The sequence below is a fragment of the Bombina bombina genome, chromosome 9 (assembly GCF_027579735.1).
Source record: "Bombina bombina isolate aBomBom1 chromosome 9, aBomBom1.pri, whole genome shotgun sequence".
Lineage (NCBI taxonomy): Eukaryota > Metazoa > Chordata > Amphibia > Anura > Bombinatoridae > Bombina > Bombina bombina.
In genome coordinates, this window is record NC_069507.1 from 44363652 (window position 1) to 44378620 (window position 14969).

The window sequence follows — 14969 nt, forward strand, 5'->3', positions numbered from 1 at the left end:
GATGGCAGATCGTTAAACAGTGAAATCAGCAGATTAAATTTTGCTGAGTAAATTTGAGTAGAATTGTTGACAACTCATCTATTTTAATTTCCACACTTATCCATAGACATTCAGATATTTTTATCAAATCTGGGAAATGTTCCAATGGCTCAATTTGGGAGCAATACTCACATCCAAAATTATATGTTATAGTCTTTGTTTCTTCTCTTATTTATCCCACAGTGTTGAAACGTAGTGTACCTCTGTGCAACAGTTGTATTTTATTTCATATAAAACACATAACACATTAAAATTAGAAAACTGTGATAATTTGATATTTATATTGTCAGAAAATAATATAATGATGTTTTTATAATTTACTAAATATGGTATATATAATACATGCATTAAGTAGTGGACTGGGACCAAAAACAAGTCCATGCCTTTACAGACAGAGTAGCCCATTTTGTAGGTTTAATACATTCATAAAACAATCCCTACAGCTATTCTGTCAGTCATGTGCAAAAAGACCACTGGCTCTGCAGACTCAATACTAGTCACATGACAACATATGATCAGATCACAAGCTCTGCAGACTCAGTACTAGCCACATGACAACATATGATCAGATCACAAGCTCTGCAGACTCTCTACAAGCCACATGACAATATACGATCAGATCACAAGCTCTGCAGACTCTCTACTAGCCACATGACAACATATAATCAGATCACAAGCTCTGCAGACTCTCTACTAGCTACATGATAACATATGATCAGATCACAAGCTCTGCAGACTCTCTACTAGCCACATGACAACATATAATCAGATCACAAGCTCTGCAGACTCTCTACTAGCCACATGAAAACATATGATCAGATCACAAGCTCTGCAGACTCTCTACTAACTACATGATAACATATGATCAGATCACAAGCTCTGCAGACTCTCTACTAGCTACATGATAACATATGATCAGATCACAAGCTCTGCAGACTCTCTACTAGCTACATGATAACATATGATCAGATCCCAAGCTCTGCAGACTCTCTACTAGCTACATGATAACATATGATCAGATCACAAGCTCTGCAGACTCTCTACTAGCTACATGAAAACATATGATCGGATCCCAAGCTCTGAAGACTCTCTACTAGCTACATGATAACATATGATCGGATCACAAGCTCTGCAGACTCTCTACTAGCTACATGATAACATATGATCAGATCACAAGCTCTGCAGACTCTCTACAAGCTACATGAAAACATATGATCAGATCACAAGCTCTGCAGACTCTCTACTAGCTACATGATAACATATGATCAGATCACAACCTCTGCAGACTCTCTAGAAGCCACATGACAGCATATAATCAGACCACAAGCTCTGTCGACTCTCTACTAGCCACATGACAACAAATGATCAGATCACTGGCTCTGCAGACTCTCTACTAGCCACATGACAACATGTGATCAGATTGCAAGCTCTGCAGACTCTCTACTAGCCTATGAAAACATATGATCAGATCACTGGCTCTGCAGACTCTCTACTAGCTACATGACAACATATGATCAGATCACAAGCTCTGCAGACTCTATACTAGCCACATGACAACATATGGTCAGATCACAAGCTCTGCAGACTCTCTACTAGCCACATGACCATATCAATCAGATCTCAAGCTCTGCAGACCCTCAGTTAGCCACACCCCACATCAGATCAGACCACTGGTCTGCAGACCCTCAGTTAGCCAAGCCACACATCAGATCAGACCACTGGCTCTGCAGACCCTCAGTTAGCCACACCCCAAATCAGATCAGACCACTGGCTCTGCAGACCCTCTTTAAGCCACATGCCCACATCTGCTCAGACCACTGGCTCTACAGACCCTCTGTCAGCCACAACCCACATCAGATCAGACCACTGGCTCTGCAGAGCCTCTGTCAACCACTTGCCCACATCAGATCAGACCACTGGCTCTGCAGACCCTTTGTCAGCCACATATCCACATCTGATCAGACCACTTGCTCTGCAGCCACTCTGTTAGCTACATGCCCACATCAGATCAGAACACTAGTTCTGCAGATCCTCTGTTAGTTACATGCCCAAATCTGATCAGCCCACTGGCTCTGCAGCCCCTCTGTTAGCTACATTCCCACATCAGATCAGACCATTGGCTCTGCAGTCCCTCTGTTAGCTACATGTCCACATCAGATCAAGCACTGGCTCTGCAGCCCCTCTGTTAGCTACATGCCCACATCAGATCAAGCACTGGCTCTGCAGCCCCTCTGTTAGCTACATGCCCACATCAGATCAAGCACTGGCTCTGCAGCCCCTCTGTTAGCTGCATGCCCACATCTGATCAGACCAATGGCTCTGCAGATCCTCTTTTAGCCACATGACCACATCTGATCAGACCACTGGCTCTGCAGACCCTCTGTTAGTCACATGCACACATCAGATCTGAACAGTGGCTCTGCAGACCTTCTGTTAGATACATACCCACATCAGATCAGACCACTAGCTCTGCAGACCCTCTGTTAGATACATACCCACATCAGATCAGACCACTAGCTCTGCAGATGCTCTGTTAGATACATTCACACATCAGATCAGACCACTGGCTCTGCAGACCCTCTGTTAGATACATACCCACATCAGATCAGATCACTAGCTCTGCAGACCCTCTGTTAGATACATACCCACATCAGATCAGACCACTGGCTCTGAAGATCCTCTGTTAGATACATACCCACATCAGATCTGACCACTGGCTCTGCAGACCCTCTGTTAGATAGATACCCACATCAGATCAGACCACTAGCTCTGCAGACCCTCTGTTAGATAGATACCCACATCAGATCAGACCACTGGCTCTGAAGATCCTCTGTTAGATACATACCCACATCAGATCTGACCACTGGCTCTGCAGACCCTCTGTTAGATAGATACCCACATCAGATCAGACCACTAGCTCTGCAGACCCTCTGTTAGATATATACCCACATCAGATCAGACCACTGTCTCTGCAGACCCTCTGTTAGATACATACCCACATCAGATAAGACCACTAGCTCTGCAGACCCTCTGTTAGATATATACCCACATCAGATCAGACCACTGGCTCTGCAGACCCTCTGTTAGATATATACCCACATCAGATCAGACCACTGGCTCTGCAGACCCTCTGATAGATATATACCCACATCTGATCAGACCACTGGCACTGCAGACCCTCTGTTAGATACATACCCACATCAGATTAGACCACTGACTCTGCAGACCCTCTGTTAGATACATAGCCACATCAGATCATACCACTGGTTCTGCAGACCCTCTGTTAGATAGATACCCACATCAGATCAGACCACTGGCTCTGGAGACCCTCTGTTAGATACATACCCACATCAGATCAGACCACTAGCTCTGCAGACCCTCTGTTAGATAGATACCCAGATCAGATCAGACCACTGGCTCTGCAGATACTCTGTTAGATATATACCCAGATCAGATCAGACCACTGGCTCTGCAGACCCTCTGTTAGATATATACCCACATCAGATCAGACCACTGGCTCTGCAGACCCTCTGTAAGATACATACCCACATCAGATCAGACCACTGACTCTGCAGACCCTCTGTTAGATACATACCCACATCAGATCAGACCACTGGCTCTGTAGACCCTCTGTTAGATACATACCCACATCAGATCAGACCACTGGCTCTGAAGATCCTCTGTTAGATACATACCCACATCAGATCTGACCACTGGCTCTGCAGACCCTCTGTTAGATACATACCCTCATCAGATCTGACCACTGGCTCTGCAGACCCTCTGTTAGATACATACCCACATCAGATCAGACCACTGGCTCTGCAGACCCTTTGTTAGATACATTCCACTAGATTTGCAGCCCCTATGTTACGCAGATGTCACATCAAGCCTCAGATCAATGGAGGAAGCTAAACAGTTTTGTAAGGGATCAATGGATGAAGCTAAACAGTTTTGTACACATTTGACCACTGGCTCTGAAGATCCTCTGTTAGATACATACCCACATCAGATCTGACCACTGGCTCTGCAGACCCTCTGTTAGATAGATACCCACATCAGATCAGACCACTAGCTCTGCAGACCCTCTGTTAGATATATACCCACATCAGATCAGACCACTGTCTCTGCAGACCCTCTGTTAGATACATACCCACATCAGATCAGACCACTAGCTCTGCAGACCCTCTGTTAGATATATACCCACATCAGATCAGACCACTGGCTCTGCAGACCCTCTGTTAGATATATACCCACATCAGATCAGACCACTGGCTCTGCAGACCCTCTGATAGATATATACCCACATCTGATCAGACCACTGGCACTGCAGACCCTCTGTTAGATACATACCCACATCAGATTAGACCACTGACTCTGCAGACCCTCTGTTAGATACATAGCCACATCAGATCATACCACTGGTTCTGCAGACCCTCTGTTAGATAGATACCCACATCAGATCAGACCACTGGCTCTGGAGACCCTCTGTTAGATACATACCCACATCAGATCAGACCACTAGCTCTGCAGACCCTCTGTTAGATAGATACCCAGATCAGATCAGACCACTGGCTCTGCAGATACTCTGTTAGATATATACCCAGATCAGATCAGACCACTGGCTCTGCAGACCCTCTGTTAGATATATACCCACATCAGATCAGACCACTGGCTCTGCAGACCCTCTGTAAGATACATACCCACATCAGATCAGACCACTGACTCTGCAGACCCTCTGTTAGATACATACCCACATCAGATCAGACCACTGGCTCTGTAGACCCTCTGTTAGATACATACCCACATCAGATCAGACCACTGGCTCTGAAGATCCTCTGTTAGATACATACCCACATCAGATCTGACCACTGGCTCTGCAGACCCTCTGTTAGATACATACCCTCATCAGATCTGACCACTGGCTCTGCAGACCCTCTGTTAGATACATACCCACATCAGATCAGACCACTGGCTCTGCAGACCCTTTGTTAGATACATTCCACTAGATTTGCAGCCCCTATGTTACGCAGATGTCACATCAAGCCTCAGATCAATGGAGGAAGCTAAACAGTTTTGTAAGGGATCAATGGATGAAGCTAAACAGTTTTGTACACATTTGAATGAGAACACAATGGGCATCCAGTTTACTTCCAATATACAAACACATACTATAGAATTTCTGGATTTAGTTTTAGCATGGGACAAAAACACTACTATCTGCACTTCTACATACTTTAAAACAGTAGAATGTAACAACTTTCTACAGTTTTCAAGTAATCATCACAGACAATGGAAAACTAATATACCATACAGTCAGTTCTGTAGGATTAAAAGGAACTGTAGTTCTGTTGAAAAATTCCACCAACAGTCTAAGATTTTGATCAAAAGATTAAAAGAAAAGGGATACCTTATTGAAATAATTATGAATGGGTATGAGAAAGCTTGTAATTTGGACAGGTCCGCTATTTTCCAATCTAAAAAGAAAAAAGAAATTGAACGATCAAAATTATACTAGTGGCAATAGCCAACCACGCTTTGTAACACAGTATAATTCCAACTTCAATTCAATCAAAAATGTTTTGTTTAAACATTGGCCTATCCTGCTAAGGGATCCTATACTCAAGAAAACTCTTGAGATACAACCAAATTTGGTCTTCAGGAGGGCATCTACTTTTACAAACTCTTGCTCCAAGCAAAGTGGTTATCTCCAAAAAAGCCATTAGAAATAGAGATAATATTAAAAATGCTGCACATAAGTGAACAAGAAAATATGTTTTATGTGTAATTATATAACACATGGTTATAAAAACATTAAATCTAATGTCACGGGAGAAACATTCCAGGTTGGAGAGCACCTCACTTGTGGTTCTTCATTCGTTACCTATATTCTTACTTGTAAATGTGGACTCCAATATTTGGGTCGCACAACACGTAATGTACATACTAGGTGGAGTGAACACTTTCGTAACATTAGAAACAAATCACTCAAACATAGTGTTTCTAGACATCATGTACACAAACACAATGGAGAACCCTGTAATTTTCATATCACCTCATTAGAAAGTTTTCCAGGGTCTAACAAATATAATAGATTCATCAAGTTAAGGCAGAGGGAGACATTTTGGATCTACAAATTTGGTTCATTATTTCCATCAGGGTTCAATGAGGTGATAGATACCGCAGCGTTCTAACTGGTCCTTCATTGCACTTCATATATATTATATGATATTTCTATATTATATTACTTTCATATGCTTGTTTTTATTTTAATTCTCTGTGTTAAATATATTTTTAGTACCTGTTAGTAGTGTCACACATTGGTTTAATCATGTGGTATCCTTTCTATTCTTCAATAGTTTAAATTAACTGCACCTCAACATATCATGTTGAGTTCAGTTCTAGTTATGTAACATGGGGTAAAATTAGTTTTTCTCTACACTATTTTTGAGTGAGATATTTAGAATGTAGATAGCTGGGACACACTGTTGCTTATTGGGTATAACTGACACATTTCCATATTCACAGTTTTGTAAGTGTTAACAATATCCCCTTAACACTTTTCATCTGACACATAGTAGTTCAGACATAGTTGCACAAATATGCAGCAATGTAGCGAGATCACGTCGGTACACACTGGTTGCTTAGCAACGTGTATTGGTTAAAAAAATCATTACAGTAGTGTAGCTACTTTCAGTTAGTGCACATACGCAATCATTGATTGATTTTTCAAATTCCAATATTATATTTTTATTGTTTTTTATATATATTTTTTGGACACATTTTGGCTTTAAAGATTAAGCTGCCCAAAGCAGATTACACATTCTCACAGCTTTTAGTGACGTCACTTTATCACTCCCACATACTCGAGTCTAATACAACATATCTTTTTATTAGATTTCCTTTATTCAGCCCCAATGACACTTTAGGGATCCACATAATAGTAACTTTCAAGTATTTTTTGCACTCTGTGTGTATATATATTACTGCATTGAATACATATTGTGTTCATTTACGAGTGATTCACACATACCCACCATTAGGATGACAGGAATTGGTTGTCTTATTTCCTCCCAGTAGGGAAGGTGCTAACAAATGTTTGGTAGTGTACGGCTATAAAAGCCGGGTAAATTTAAATTTTAGTTATGCCTGATGAAACGGCCTTAGAACCGAGAAACGCATTGCAAAATAGAATTGTTTTTATTGCTAATCTAGTGGGATTGTTTTTATGGTATCTTTTTGTATTGTGTTTAATAAACACTGTTTTATTTGATACCGCTGTCTGCACTTTCCTAATGTGAGCTTTACACTACCAAACTAACGGATTGTTGAATTCCCTGGTTCCAGAGCCCAGGAACAGCTAGCTGGTTAGCTGCGATAACCAGCCTGTGTCTACAAGCACATTGGTGAGCTCCACATAAATGTGAGTACCATGTGTTTATCCTTACTGTGTGTACACTCTTCATAACCAACTGATACACACATGTTGGCGCCTCTCTGCTTTGGATTATATTTTAGAACGATCACCTGTGAAGGAGAAAGGAGAGTGCTGCCTGCACCACACCTCATACGCATTCAAAGGGACACTGAACCCAATTTTTTTCTTTCATGATTCAGATAGAGCATGTAATTGTAAGCAACTTTCTAATTTACTTCTATTATCAATTTTTCTTCATTCTCTTGCAATCTTTATTTGAAAAGAAGGCATCTCAGCTAAGGAGCCAGCAAATTGTGGGTTCAGAACCATGGACAGCACTTGTTTAAAGGTGCTGTCCAATCAGCAAGGACAACCCAGGTTGTTCACCTAAAATGGGCCGGCATCTAAACTTACATTCTTGCTTTTCAAATAAACATACTAAGAAAATGAAGACAATTTGATAATAGGAGTAAATTAGAAAGTAGCTTAAAATTGCATGCTCTATCTGAATCACAAAAGATTTTTTTTGGCTACAGTGTCCCTTTAAGCTTTTTACCTACTACACTAAATCCTTTCGTCTGATAGATTAAATGGACTTGTTCACTTGACTGAAAGACTTTGATTTGCATCTATGTATGAACATAGTTTATTGAGAGTTTTTGATTATTTTTTTTTTATATTTCTTTTATTGAGATTCTTAGTTTAGTTACAACATGTAAGGATTTGGTACAATACAACTGTAAAAGGGATTAAACAGAGTTCAATATGAAGTTAAGAGTTGTAACCTCAGTTATCGGTCATAGATTCAGACCGCAGAAATAAATATATACGAGTTGCTGAGTGAAAAAAAAAAAAAGTCTTTGAGAATCTCATTTTCTTCTTAATAAACATAATATCAATAAAACAATGGTTAGTGCGATGATTCAAAGTCGAACCAACTGATATAGGCAATAAGAACATACAGAATAAAAAAAATAGAAATAACATATTTACAAGGTCTAAGTAACATTATTCTAATATAATTGGCAGTCTGCGGTTAACTGACACCTGCGTCCTAAGCTTATTGGTGTACCTCAAAAAACAAAGAAAAAAAAAGAAGACAGTTAAAATTTGAATATCTAAACGCTGGGGGAAAAAAAAGTAATGCCAGGGAATTACATAGGTGTAAGGTATGTATGTCTACAAGGACACTGCTCCCCTCTCTCCTCTCCCCCCTTCCCTAGATTTACACTAGTATTTATCCCATGCATCCCATATACTATGGTGAAGGTCTAATTTGTCTAGCATCTTAAAGGCATATAGCTGCATTTCTTTAATATATTCCATGATGGCCTTAACCCTTGGAAAGAGGGGTGCAGATGTTTGCTTCCAGTCCCTCGCTATAACCAGTTTAGTGGCTACTAGGAGATATATCATGAGAGATCTATCTGGTCCGCTAAGGTCAGGCGCTCCATGATGAAGAAGGCCCAGGGCAGGAGTCATTTGTACACAAATGCCTAAGTCGCAAAGTGTCTGAAATGTCAGCCTCCACAGGCTCATGATCTTAGGACATTCCCACCTTATATGTAAGGGGGTACCCAGGTTTCCGCAATCTCTCCAGCACAGAGGTGAGGACTTATAGAATTTATGTAATGTGGTGGGGACCAAATGCCATCTTACAGTGACTTTATAATACAATTCCCACAATGTCGCACAGTGTAGAAGCTTTTTAGCTACCACCAGCTCTCAAGACCACTCCTCCGTAGTAGTCTCTGTATGGAGGTCTCTGTCCCATACATAGTACTGGTTGTGTTTAATCAGGGTTGGAGGTGTGGTTAAAATGCTATAATGAAAAGATAAGGAACCTCTGATGAGTCTTCCTAACAGCCATCTATTTTGCCACTTGGTAGGTTTTCTAACATTGAGCCCATCTAGTCTCCAGGAGGCAAGCAGGCTTGTTAGATGAAGATATTTGAAATGCAATGTCTGGGGGAGGGAGAACATCTTCTAAGCAGAAGGGAAATCAATTATCTTCCTGTCCCTGTACAGGTCTGAAATAAGGAGGTCTGCCACAGCTGCCCACGCTGAAAGGTGGGTTTCAGGGAGAGATATCAGTATAGTACGTATCTTATATGCAGGAGAGGGATGAGGAGCGAGTTCAGGCAAATGCTTTTTTGAGTCCCAGTGTACGAGTTTGGTGACAATTAACGGGTGATCAATATGTAGGCCTGCTCGTAAGTGGGATGGGATCCAGGGCAAATCTCTCAAAGTAATACCTTTGGGCAATAGGGATTGTTCTACCTCCTGCCAACTGAAACTGGCTGCCGGCGTAGAACAGACCATTAGCTGAGAGAGACATGCAGCGTCATAGTACAGCAGGACGCTGGGGTAAGATAGACCTCCCCTATGTATTGGTTTCTGTATCATTGTTGTGGCAGTGCGAGGTCGCTTATCTCTCCAGACATATGTAGATATCATACTTTGTAATCTATTAAGGGTTGCTGTGGGTATCAAGAGCGGTAGGAAGCGGAACAAGTATGTCAACTTGGGCAGAAAGGCCATTTTTATCGCCACGATTCTGCCAGTCCATGAAAGTTCTCTAAATTCCCAACCACCCAGGTTCTTCTGAAATTCCGGGAAATGATCCTCAAAGTTTTAAGAGATAGTTACATTTAAATCTGTGCTCAAGTATATTCCCAGATGTTTGAGTGCCTGTGAGGACCACGTGAATGGATATCTCCATTTAAGATGAGCAAGAATATTCTGTGAGATATGAATATGCAAGACCTCAGTCTTCATGAAGTTGAGCTTATACCAATTATGTTTACTATACAGATCAATAGTATCAAATACTGCCGGCATGGATGTCTCAGGGGAAGTTAGTAGCATAGTGACATCATCTGCGAATAACGCAATTTTGTGCTGGGAAGTACTGAATGTCATTCCCGAGATGTCTGAATTACGCCTTATGGCCTGAGCCAGAGGTTCGATGGCAAGGGCGAATAGGAGGGGTGACAATGGACACCCCTGCCTAGTTCCATTTGTGATAGAAAAATTATCTGACATGAACCCCTCCCCTCTAACTCTAGCTGTTGGGTGGCAGTACAATGCGCTAACCACCATATTAAACCATTGAGGTAATTTAAAGACCTCCAAGACAGCCCATAAATAATCCCACCTGACCCTGTCGAACGCCTTCTCGGCATCCATTGACAGGGCCAGGAGGGGGACCTTTCACCTGCCTGCCTCAAACAGAATGGACAATATGCATCTTGTATTGTCTGGACCCTCTCTGCCATTTACAAATCCGACCTGGTCTTTATGGACTATATTCAGGAGCTCTCTTGTTAGCTTGTTTGCCAAGATCTTGGAGTATAGTTTGATGTCGGAGTTAATAAGAGATATCGGTCTGTAACTCTGACAGAGTTGAGGGTCCTTCCATGGTTTCAAGACTGTTACAATATCGGCTTGTAAAAATTATTTTAAGATAATGCCAGAGGTGGCAAAATCATTGAAGGTTTTCAATAGTAGGGGGTTTAGGTAATTTGCGAAGGTCCGGTAGAATTTTCCGGTGAATCCGTCAGGGCCCGGAGATTTACTCGGTTTGGTCTGTTTAATAGCTGTCATAAGTTCAGTCAGAGTGATGGGGGTATTCAGACGATTGACTAGTTCGGGCTCTAAACCTGGTAGCTGTAAAGATTCGAGATACTCAGGGCAATTAGGGCTATCAATAAAACTCTCATTCTGTGAGCTCTTCAGATTGTAAAGCGAAGCATAATAGGAGCGGAATGGTTCTCCAATATTCTTTGGAGACTTGACAAGGCCATTATCTGTTTTAATATCAGATATATGCCGTTGTGCCCACCGCTGTCTGAGCGTGATTGCTAATAGAGCATTCGCTTATTCTGAGAATAATATAGTTGGCGAAATCTGCCGAGCATACATTGAGTTTTCAATAATTCTAAATGTTTAATTTCTGAACAAACTTTTTCGAGTTGAGCTACTCCAGCAGTAGTGGGGCAGGTTTTTTGGGTGGCTGAGATAAATCTATGTAGGCATAGTAGTTCTACCATGGATTTACCCATTTTCTTGCGTATAATTGATGCTTGTTTGATACAGAGACCTCTGACGAAGGCCTTAAGTGAGACCCAAACATACTGAATGGATGTTTGATTGGTATCGTTGAAGGATATAAATTCAGTTATCTGCTTCATAAACTTTTGCAGAATGATAGGGTCTCTCCTGAACCAGTCATCATACCTCCAATGTGGACCTTGAGCCTTTGGGGGAGTGTTTAATGTCATTGTCACTGGGTCATGGTCAGACCATGCCGTCAGTTGTATGTCAGAGCATTATGTTACATTTAGCGTCCAAGATTCTACAAAGAAATGATCAAGTCAAGAGAACATCTTATGAGGATTAAAATGAAATGTAAAATCCCTGTCAGTAGGTCTGAGAGCTCTCCAGACATCATACAGTCCATACTGGGACATCAAGGATCGAAAAGAAGTGGCCAGAGAGCTAGCGGCACGATCATGTGCGTGGGATTTGGTACTTGCTTTATCTATGGCAGGGTCCCACACCAAATTGAAGTCCCCTCGCAGTATCAGGGTGCCTTGCTAAATTTCCATCACAAGTTTTAGGATTTTTTGAGAAGACATTAGGGGCATAGATATTAGCTAGCGTAAGGGTCTCATTATTAAGTTTACATATGACAACTACATATCTTGCCTCGGGGTCACGTTCAACATGGACTGTCTCGATTGTTACATTATCTTTTATCAATATGGCAACCCCATGTGACTTGGATTTATAGGAGGATTCAAAGATTGTGGAGTAATTTTTTAGGGGAAATGTCATTTTAGGGGTCCAATCTGTCTCTTGTATAAATGCCACGTTTATTTTAAGCCTTCTGAGTGTCTTTAACAGGAGACTTCTTTTTGTGGGTGAGTTTAATCCCTGTACATTATGTGTGAGGGCCGTGAGGTCCATGATGTTAGATTCAATGTATCCCCGGGATCAGGGAGAGAGAAAGGAGAAAGGGGAGAGAGAAGGGAGAAAAAAAAAAGGTGGATTTATCCCAGCATCAGGTGGGATATAGTAAGGATTGTCTTTGATTCTTAAAATAGGGTACTCTGACTCGACTTACTTCAGCGGATAAACACCGCTTAACAGTAGTCTAGTGAATAAATAGGTGTCTCAACTAAAATATAATAATGTGCCATGCGTTCATAAAGTAGTTGAAGGGTTAAAAAGGGCAATAAGAAGGATAGGAAAGGGGGGTGTCGCAAGAAAAAGGGATGGGGATGAGGATAAAACAAAGAAGAAAAGGGAAGGAGAAGAAGATCTTAAAAAAAAAAAAAAAAGGAAAGAGGGTGGGAGAGAGGGGGGCCGGTCCTAATTTCTTACAATCGTGTAGGACATGAGATTAAAAACCAGTAGTAGATGAGCATGAGCAATCCTGTAGGATCTTTCTATCTAAATATATCGTCATGACATATAAGTTCAACATATTCAAAGATAATAAACTAGCTTGAGGTATCTTACTGTAAGTTAAGGCTATAAAGATAGTACGTGTGCACAGCTAAACTTTCAAGGAGGAGATCACAACAAGATATACTCTCTCCAGTTTCTCATTCCTGTTTATGTCTGAACTGGAGGCTAACTCTAGGTATCCCTATTAGGACTACAAATATGGTCAAGGATAATGTAGCTCGTTCAGAACTAAAAAGGAAACAGAGGGCACATTGATTCCGCTTAATACATAGTATAACATAGCAACTGTATATATTACCAGTTTATATCGAAATTAAAAGTCCAGTATGGGTGACTAGTGAGAGTCTTCACTTTCCTACAGTCTAAATCAGTAATATTGTAGGTAGTCCATATATGAATGTCAATAGACTATATCAAAGTCCTCATATTTATCAAATTTACAAAAGAAGACCTGCAAGGAAAAATGAAGAGTAAAAGGAGACATACACAAGTATTTAAGCAATAAGAAAATGTCACACTCATCTGATCTTTTGTCCTTCCTTCTGAGAAGTTCTGACGAACATCAAGAAGTGGGGCTCCACTCTTGTGCTGTCACATCCAAAGGCTGGGATTGAAGGCGATCTTGAGGAATTGGAGTTTGTATAATGTTCAGCCTTTCCAGCAAATCAATACTTTTCTTTATACTTTTGTTGAAAAAAGAGCTTCACGGGGAATCCCCATCTGTACTTGATCTCCTGTTTTAGAAGACATTGCGTTATCGGCTTGAAGCTTCTTCTTTTTGTCAGTGTGTGAACAGACAGGTCCGGAAACAGCTGTACTGTTTGATATGGTTCAGGGATCGGCTTGTTCATGAAGGCCGCTTTCAGCAGCTTTTGCTTAAAAGTGAAATAATGTAGGCGAATGATGACATCCCTAGGTTGTTCAGCTGCAGCATTCTTAGGGTGTAAGGCCCTATGAGCCCTGTTGATCATAGCATCCTGTCCCTGAAAAGAGATCCCTGAGATAATCAGGGAGGTCCTGGTTAGCGACATTCTCTGCGATACCTCTCAGGCGCAAGTTATTTCTCCTCAATCTGTTCTGCTAGTGACTGCGAATATGCCAGTAAATTAGAATGATCTGTAGCCAAATCTTCATGCTTACATTCTAATGTCTCTGTTCTTTGCCTAAGGAGGCGATGTCTCTTTTGAGATCAGCTACTGAGGACTTAATGTCGTGCCTTAGGGAGGCATAGTGTGAGTCCATTTTAGCAGATAGGGAATTAATAAGCTCAATGACAGCAACATCGGTATGAGAATGAGCGGCTTCCTGTAGGCTAATAGCTCCAGCTACCTTATTTGGTACAGGGGAAGCACGAGAGTCCTCATCAGAGAAATTTCTATCCATCTGGAGCTTATTGTGAAAATGATCAGCTACAGTTCGTTTGGGCCTTCTTGGTGTTTGAGTTTCTTTCTCTGGGAGTATGCCATATTTTTTGGACAGCTAGGAGACAGGAATAGTATGTGACAGAGAAATTCCTATCTATCTGCTGGCCAACAAGGAGATATAGGCAGGTCTTTTTAATAAAATTGAGTTCTCGTTGACAGTAGTTACTTGGGGGGGGGGGCTATACCGCCTCATTAGAGAGTTTTAGCCCATCATTTTACTGGTTGCTCTGCAATTACTGAAGTAAATGCACGAAAGTGCGGTCCTAACCACAGCCTCTGGGAGTGCACCCCAATTTCAGCAATCACAGCAATACTGTTGTAAGCTTATAGATTAGGCAGATCTTCAAGGTAAACAGGCACTGTCTTTCAACATTGTATGCTATTAGTCAGCATTCTGCCCTGGTTGAAGGGTATTTGGCGTAGCTGTGGATCTAGGTTAAGGGAAGAGGCTTCTGGGGTCTTGCAGTAAATAAAGACAATTCTAATGTAGTAGTCTCAAAGCCACGTGTATCTGTAGTGGGCCCAGTATTATATGGCTGATGTTTGAGGGGGTTTGGGGGTCATGTACCTAGTGCTATGTGGCTGATTAGTCAAGTTCCTCACTATGTGTCCCCCTC